The sequence below is a fragment of the Solanum stenotomum genome, chromosome 8, assembly GCF_019186545.1.
Source record: "Solanum stenotomum isolate F172 chromosome 8, ASM1918654v1, whole genome shotgun sequence".
Lineage (NCBI taxonomy): Eukaryota > Viridiplantae > Streptophyta > Magnoliopsida > Solanales > Solanaceae > Solanum > Solanum stenotomum.
The window spans coordinates 30,981,311-30,990,603 of NC_064289.1; the positions used below are offsets into that span (position 1 = coordinate 30,981,311).

Sequence of the window (9,293 nt, forward strand, 5' to 3'; positions counted from 1 at the left end):
CAGGGAAGCGATAAGAATGTTGAGTCAAGTTGTGACCAACCAAGCTGGGCAGAGAGAGAACCGATAGGAAGGGAATGATATTTTGAGGATCCGTGAGTTCTTGAGGATGAATCCTCCAAGTTTCACTAGTTTAAGCACTATTGAGGATCCAGAGAATTTTATTGAGGAACTGCAAAAAGGTATTTGAAGTTATGCATGTTGCCGATGCTCAGTGAGTGGAACTAGCTGCATATCAACTGAAGAATGTTGCTAGGACTTGGTTTGACCAATGGAAGAAGAGTAGGGCTGAGAATGCACCGATTTTGAGTTGGGTTGTGTTCGAGAGTGCTTTCTTGGGGCATTTCTTTCCTCGGGAAATGAGAAAAGCCAAGGTATGGGAATTCCTTACCCTTAAGCAAGATTCACTAAGTATTCATTAGTATGGGTTGAAGTTTACCCAACTTTCCCGCTATGCTCCGGAGATGGTTGCGGATATGCGAAGCAAGATGAGTCTATATGTTGTTGGGTTGTCCCGTCTGTCAAGCAAAGAGGGCAAGGTGACTATGCTAATTGGGGACATAGATATATCAAGGTTGATGGTTTATGTGCAACAGGTTGAGGAGGAAAACTTGAGGGATAGGAAGGAGTTCAGAAATAAGAAAGCTAAGACAGGGAATGAGTCCGGGCAGTAAAGGAATAATGTGAACCATTCCTCCTTCCATCAGAAGCAAAAAGGACCTGCTCCATCATCTGTTTGTGCACCTGCACCCATAAACAAAGACGAGTATAATGGTCAGAATTTACAGAACTTCAGAGCTAGACCTGTACAGTCTCAGGGTAGTATGGCACAAGGAGGTAACTGGGCTCCTGTATGTGCTAAGTGTGGTAGGACCCACCCAGGTAAGTGTCACGATGGCTCCACAGGTTGTTTCAAGTGTGGACAAGAGGGTCACTTCATGAAAAAGTGCCCTAAGAACTAGCAAGGTAATGGGAATCAGGGCAATAGGGTTCAATCTTTATCAGTTGCTCCACCAGACAGGGCTGCATCTAGAAGAGCTACATTTGGTACTAGCGGAGGAGCAAACCGCCTTTATGAGATCACAAGTCGTCAAGAGCAAGAGAATTCTCCAGATGTTTTCATTTGTATGATCAAAGTCTTTACTCATAATGTTTATGCTTTGTTAGACCCAGGAGAAAGTTTATCTTTTGTGGCTCCTTATGTTGCAATGAATTTTGATGCCCTCCCTAAGAAGCTTTGTGAGCCCTTTTGTGTTTCTACACCTGTTGGGGAGTCTATTGTAGTTGAGCGAGTATATCGTGATTGTGTCATTTCCATCAATCAGAAGAACACCATGGCTGATTTAGTTGAGTTATACATGGTAGATTTGGATGTCATTCTAGGTATGGACTGGCTTCATGCCTGTTATGCCTCCATTGATTGTAGAACTCGAGTTGTTAGGTTCCAAATTCCTAATGAGCCAGTTATAGAGTGGAGTAGCAGTTCAGCAGTGCCTAAGGGTTGTTTCATTTTGTACCTTAAGGCGAGAAAGTTAGTTTCCAAGGGTTGTGTCTATCACTTAGTTCAAGTTAATGACTCTAGTGTTGAGACACCTCTTACTCAGTCACTTCCAGTAGTAAAAAAGTTTTCAGAAGTCTTTCCAGATGATCTTCCCGGAATCCTTCTTGAGAGAGAAATAGACTTCGGTATAGACCTTCTTCTAGATACTCGTCCTATATATATTCTGCCATATAGGATGGCACCAGTAAAGTTGAAAGAGCTAACTGAACAGTTGAAAGATTTCTTTGATAAAGGTTTTATTCGACCAAGTGTCTCACCTTGGGGGCTCCGGTCTTATTTGTGAGGAAGAAGGATGGTTCCCGTAGGATGTGTATAGATTACCGCCAGTTCAACAAGGTTACCATCAAGAATAAGTATCCTCTTCCGAGAATCGATGATCTTTTTTATTAGCTTCAGGGTGCTACCTGCTTCTCTAAGATAGACCTCAGATCAGGCTACCATCAATTGAGGGTAAGGGAATGTGATATTCCAAAGACAACAATCAGGACCCGTTATGGTCATTATGAGTTCCTAGTTATGACCTTTGGTTTGACCAATGCGCCTGCAGCATTCATGGACCTTATGAATAGAGTATTCAAACCTTATTTAGATATGTTTATTATCATATTCATTGATGACATACTAATCTATTTGAGGAATGAAGAAGATCATGCTAGTCATCTTAGAGTAGTTCTCCAAACCTTAAAGGATAGAGAGTTGTATGCCAAGTTCACTAAGTGTGAGTTTTGGCTTGAGTCTGTGGCATTCTTAGAGGAATTAAGGTTGATACCCAAAAATTAGAGGCAGTGCAGAATTGTCCTAAACCCACATCTCCAACTGATATTAGGAGTTTCTTGGGTTTGGCTTGATATTATAGAAGGTTCGTAGAGGGGTTCTCATCTATTTCATCCCCTTTGACCAAGTTAACTCAGAAAACAATGAAGTTTCAATGGTCTGAAGCTTGTGAGAAAAGCTTTCAGGAATTGAAAAAGAGGTTGACTACTGCCCCAATATTGACCTTACCAGAAGGTACTTAAGGTTTTGTTGTGTGTTGTGATGCGTCTAGAGTTGGTTTGGATTGTGTGTTAATGCAGAATGACAAAGCTATAGCTTATGCCTCCAGACAATTGAAAGTTTATGAGAAAAATTACCCAACCTATGATCTAGAATTGGATGTCGTAGTATTTTCTTTGAAAATATGGTGCCACTATCTTTATGGTGTTCATGTGGATGTGTTCACCGATCACAAGAGTCTTCAATATGTGTTTACTTAGAAAGAGCTTAATCTCAGACAAAGGCGGTGGTTAGAATTACTCAAAGATTATGACATCAATATTCTTTACCATCCAGTTAAGGCTAATGTTATTGTTGATGCCTTGTGCAGGTTGTCTATGGGTAGTACCGCCCATTTTGAGGAAGATAAGAATGAGCTAGCAAGAGATATGCATAGACTTTCCCGATTGGGAGTTCAATTGATGGATTACACAGAAGGAGGAGTAGTGGTGATGAATGGGGATGAATCATCGTTAGTGTCAAAAGTAAAAGAGAAGTAAGACTAAGACCCTATTTTTCTTGAATTGAAGTTAAATGTTCATAAGCAAAAAGTATTGGATTTTGAACAAGGGGGAGATGGCGTATTGAGGTATCAAGGTAGGTTGTGTGTACCAAGGGTGGATGAACTCCAAGAGAGGATCATGGAGGAAGCTCATAGATCCAGATATTCTATCTATCCGGGTTCCATAAAAATGTATTGAGACTTGAGAGAAGTTTACTGGTGGAGTAGTATAAAGAAGGGCATTACAGAGTTTGTTGCTAAGTGTCTGAATTGCCAACAAGTTAAAGTAGAGCATCAAAGGCCCGGTGGTATGGCTCAGAAAATAGAACTTCCGGAGTGGAAGTGGGAGATGATCATTATGGACTTCATCACAGGTTTACCAAGGTCTCGCAGGAAGCATGATTCTATTTGGGTGATTATTGATAGAATGACAAAATCAACCCACTTTTTGCCGGTAAAAACTACCCATTTGGCAGAAGATTATGCTAAGTTGTATATTCAAGAGGTGGTTAGACTTAATGGGTGCCAGTTTCGATTATTTCAGACAGAGGTGCACAATTTACTGCACAGTTCTGGAAATCTTTTCAAAAAGGTTTGGGTTTAAAAGTTAAATTAAGTACTGCCTTTCATCCTCAGACGGATGGTCAAGCAAAGCGCACTATTCAGACCTTAGAGGATAAGTTTAGGACTTGTGTGATTGATTTCAAAGGCAATTGGGATGATCACCTACCTCTTATTGAATTTTCTTACAACAATAGTTACCACTCTAGCATCCAAATGGCTCCTTATGAAGCTCTTTGTGGGAGAAGATGCATATCTCTTATTGGATGGTTTGAAGTTGGTGAAGCTGGGTTGATAGGACCAGACTTAGTTCATGAAGCTATGGAGAAAGTGAAAGTCATTCAAGAGAGGTTGAAAACAGCACAAAGTCGACAGAAATTCTACACTGATGTTAGGAGAAGGGAGTTAGAGTTTGAAGTAGATGATTGGGTATACTTGAAAGTTTCACCCATGAAGGGTGTTATAAGATTTGGTAAAGAAGGGGAAACTTAGACCCCAGTATATTGGTCCTTACAGGATATCTAAGAGGATTGGCAATGTAGCTTATGAGTTAGAGCTACCTCAAAAGTTGGCAGCGGTTCATCCGGTATTTCATGTCTCCATGTTGAAGAAGTGCATGGGGGATCCTTCACTTATCATACCAACTGAAGATATTGGTATCAAGGATAACTTGTCTTATGAGGAGATTCTGGTTCAGATTCTAGATCGCCAAGTTCGCAAGTTGAGAACCAAGGAAGTAGCATCAATCAAAGTTCTTTGGAGAAATCAATTTGTCGAGGAAGTTACTTGGGAAGCTGTGGAGGATATGAAGAAGAGATATCTACATCTCTTTGAGCCCGGAGAAATTCCAGATCAAGGTATTAATTCTCTTCTTAGTACTCTTTAATTTATATACTTGATGTGTTAGATTTGCTTGTTGGGTGTTTGAGCTGAATGTTAGATATGACACCTTGAGCCTAGTAAGAGTAATCTCATTCGAGGACGAATGTTCCCAAGGGGGAGATATTGTAACATCTCGCTATTTTAAAAAACTAGAAAGAGTTAGAATTGGAAAGAGTCATTTTAGGAAAGAAGGAAAAATTTGGAAAATTGGTTAAGTTAAATTTGAGTTTTTGGTCAACTTAAAATAATCATACCTCCTAGATCAGGATGATTTAGGTGTTCTACAAGATACCGTAGGAAAGATCTTTGAATTATCTTTCCAACACGTCGAGTTTGCTCATTTTTGAGTTCGTATGAGGGAGATATGGCTATTTGAAGTTGGGTTGTCCAAATAAGAAAAGTCAAAACTAGATTTTAGAAGGGTGTTATGGTCCTTTCCATACCTAATTAATTTATTTCGTTTTTAGAAGTTTAAATGGGGTCTAAACTGAGTTAGTTCAGTTTACGCATTTACCAAATCATGTTAGGGCTTTGAGAAAAGAGAAAAGGGAGAAAAGGGGAGAAAAGGTTAGGATTTCGTCAAGATTATAAGATTTCGTTGTGAATTTCGCCAAGGATTCAATCCTATGAGGTATGTGAGACTTTCATAGCGTTGAATTCATTCACCCACGTGCCAATCATGTTTTTTTCAGTGAAATTCATTTCTAGAAAGTTGAAAGTATGATGTTCTTGAATTATGTTCTTGAAATTTGCTTTAGTTCTTGAGATTTGATGGGATTGTGGAGTTCTTGATGGAATCGTGTCGATTTAAGAGTTGTTTTGAGTTAGAATCTTGTGTATATATACTAGGTATTTGAATCTAAAGAGGGATTGAGAAAAAGAATTGAATTTAGGCGAATTGCAGTGAGAAAATGAAGAAGGAAAAAGTTGAGCAGGTTTTGGCATGCAAGTCTGCATCGTGGACTTGCTCCCCAGTGTAAAAAATCACCTCCGCGTTGCGGAGGTGATGCGGACTCCTCTGTTTCAAAATTAATTTTGCGATTAAATATTTTAATGCATCTCCGTGTCGCGAACTTGCTTCCAGACAGTGATTTCTTGATCGTTTCTCATGTTTAACTATCTAAAAGCACTCCTAAACATCATGAGATCCTTCCTATCACAAATCACAATCCTTGAATCCATAAATTCAAATTCAAGGAAAGTTAATAACCAAGTCTAGAGAGTTCTTAGAGTTTTCCAAAAGTCTTTTACAAACGTTTTAACTTTTTTTTTTGGCTTAAGCTTTGAGTTGAGTAAAGAGTAAGAGCAAAGTTCATTTCTTCAAAGATTATACGGGAACTAAGTATTCCCAAGAGTTAAAATATTTTCACATTTGAGCAAGAAAGGAAACACCGATTTCCAAGAGAGCATTTGGGCTAATTTTTGAGTAATTATCTCAAACCAAAGAAAGAGTTTTGTTTTTAAAACGGATGAGCTGAGTATATTTTGGGAGTAGTATTGATCACCGATATGGGGACGCGAGTTCATAATAACTCAAGTCTCCATAAACCATGTAGTCATCATGGATAGAAAGGATCATACTTTTTAGATGATTCCTTAGTGCTTTTTAGCATAGACTAGTGGATCCACTTAGTTAAGGCGTTCTATATGACGGCAAAGTATAGGACAGTTCTGGCAGTGTGGGCAAGACGTTGTATCATCACTTAGGCTCATAGTGATGGTTGTCGGTTAGAGAAACTCCCACAGTATTATAGTACTTTACATGTAAATTGAGTTGTTATTGCATTTCTTCAACAAATTAAGTTACTACCTCTTGTTTTAAATGCTTTGTACAACTGCACCATTATTGTTGTTTACTTTGCATTTGAGTTGAGTTATTCATGAGTTGAGTAAAGCCAAGGTAAGTGATATTTTCAGATTCCTTTCAAGCTTATGTCTTGTTTAATATTACCCTTGCATACTCATACATTTAATGTGCTGATGCCATTTGGCGAGCATCATTTTATGATGCAGACACAGGTAACCAGGTTCAGCATCCAGCGCCTCGTTGATCCAGTTGAACACTCAGAGTCTGTTAGTGAGCCTCATTGCTTTCCGGAGGGCTCCTTTTATATTGCTTTAGTACTTATTTGTTAGGATGATTGATCTTGTCCCGACATCTCTCCTTGTTTTAGAGGCTTCATAGACAGTCAGTAGTTCAGTTGTCTTTACATTTTTATTTCTTATGTTAAGACTTGAGTTGCCATCTATGGCTAGTTGAATGTTTTATCCTTAAACGTTCTGAGTTTAATTTGAGACAATTGTTTTATAAGTACATTTGATCATTGTAATAGTGTGTAGAGTCTTCCGCTGAGAGTCTAGCCATGCCAAGGGTTCGCTTGGGGTCAAAAATGGTTCTCGAGTGCCAGTTCCACCCAGGGTGTAGGCTCGGGGCGTGACACTAAGTGAGGTCGGAGCTAGGTAGACCGTGATATATATATATATATATATATAGAGAGAGAGAGAGAGAGAGAGATAGATAGATAGATAGATAAATAGATAGATAGATAGATAGATTGTGTTGAACACCTTTTGACTTCTTCATCTGTTTACATTTTATATTTTGAAGTTCCATAATGAAAAAAATTTCGCTGCCATTGTTGCTATGAGAGCACCCACAACCTTAAAATCTTAGATCCGCCACTACTTGAAACAATGAATTGCTTTCCGATGTTTTCGGAGATCAAACACATCTCAAGGAAGTCCACATCATCCTACATTCGAGAAATACGCTACTGAAGGCCCTCGAATCTTGGAGAAGTTTAGGAGAGAAGGATCAAGAGAATACATAATTGTACTCAGTTTCTTTCCCCTTATGCGGTATTAAGACAATTTGTAATGATTTTTTTAATCATAAAGTCAAATTTTAATTTTGTATTACCATGATAGAGGAAAATTAGAAAAAGAAATTAACTTCATTTCTTTCAGCTTAATAAAAGTGAAATACAAATTCATTTCAAAATCATTCAGTTTCTTGATTTCAAATCACTATAGCTTTTCGATTTATTTTACCTTTTGGGATGAAACAAAGAAGGTTAAGAAATTTCTCACAAACTATTAATGCAAAAATGGAAGTTATTTTAGTTAAAGAAAATGGCAGAGAGGACAACTTTGGTATTTGTCGAAACAAATGTCAACGACATTAAACTTTGCTATACTTTGTACTTGTCAAATTGATTAAAAAACTGATTTGTAGTTTAGGATTGCTCTGGCGTTAAAAAAAATCCTATCGTTCTTGATTTGATTTTCTATTAACAAAAAAATTAAGCCAAACTTAAACCAAAATATATATATAAAAAAAATAAACTAGGGAAAATGGTTTGTTATAGCACTCAACTTTGCTACTTAAAGTTGATATACTTCTCGTTATGAAAGTGCTCATATATACCCCTAATGTTATACAAATAGCTCACATATACCCTTTTTCCTCTAACGGAAGTTAAAAAAGTAATTTTAAATTAATTTTTTTATTAAAAAGAAAGATAATATATGTAGGTGTATATTTGATCCTTCTCACATGTTTATTTAATTATTTAATACTATTTTTATTCATCGACTAATTTGAAATTATTATTCTGAGAGTCAAACTTTTTTTTCACTTATTTTCTTGTTAAATTTATTATAGATGGCCAAAATATATTTTTTACACATATAAAAACTAAATTACAATATAAAAGCAAAAAAATAATTTTAATTTTTGGTTAACTTTTAAATATTTCCCACTCACACTTTTTTCTTTTTATTTCTCTTATTTTTACACTAAAGAATGAAAGAAAAAATAAAAATAAAAATAAAAAACTCAAATAATAATAATCAAAGAAGTCAGAAAAATAATTCACGTGTGAAAAGGATCAAATACATATTTTTTTAGAAAAAATTAAACTTAAAAAAATAATTTAAAATTAATTTCTGCCTTTTGTAACGTAGGGGTATATGTGAGCCATTTTTGTAACCATAGCGACATATATGAACCACTTTTATAATAACGGATATATCAATTCTATATGACAAAGTTGAGGGAAATATGATGTCCTTTTCCCTTTAAATTATAATCTACTTTGTAAGTATTTTTAAATTCGTTTACACCTTACAATGTTTAAATATATCATTTAATATTTGGGTTTGTAATATGACTAAAAAGAATTAGCGTGTTGCATCTCTTGATGAGTTTTTTATATGATTTCCTAACGGTCTTGAAAATACCATTCATCTTTTTATTTATTTTTTCAATTTTATTTATTCAGGTGTCTTGGAGATGTCAATAAACAATATAATCACTCGCATGTGCTAATGGTATCAAATGTCTCTTCAATCAAAAACTTCCAAGTGTTAGCATCAAATCACACTATCAAGGAAAGAACCTCTTCAATTTGACCTCTTTTTCAATCATGGTGTAATTGTTTAAAAAATGAGAAAACCAAACATAGACTAAACTAAAACCGAAATGATCTAACTTTTGTTGGTTTGATTCAATTTATATAAATTAAATAACTCGATATAATTGATTTAATTATCTTATAATGAAAAATCAAACCAAACCAAACCGACTTATGAGCGCTCTCAACAACACTAAAGGATGTGCAAGTAACTCACCATAATAAATAAAGAGGCAATGAGTTATGAAGCTGTGGTAAGAAATACATCCATCACTCAAGTCAAGATGCAAAATCACTGTCGTACTTGCTAGGAAACAATATAAACCACAGCTTAACGTTTTCC

The 9,293-nt window shown here is 36.2% G+C and overlaps 1 protein-coding gene and 1 pseudogene across 1 annotated transcript in view; both read left to right on the forward strand.

Moving 5' to 3' along the window:
- LOC125872914 (actin-related protein 5) overlaps positions 1 to 9,293 on the forward strand; it is a 1,108,764-nt gene that overhangs the window by 212,140 nt on the left and 887,331 nt on the right. The gene's annotated exons all lie outside the window — the stretch shown is intronic.
- Positions 462 to 4,494, forward strand: LOC125873695 (uncharacterized; annotated as a pseudogene).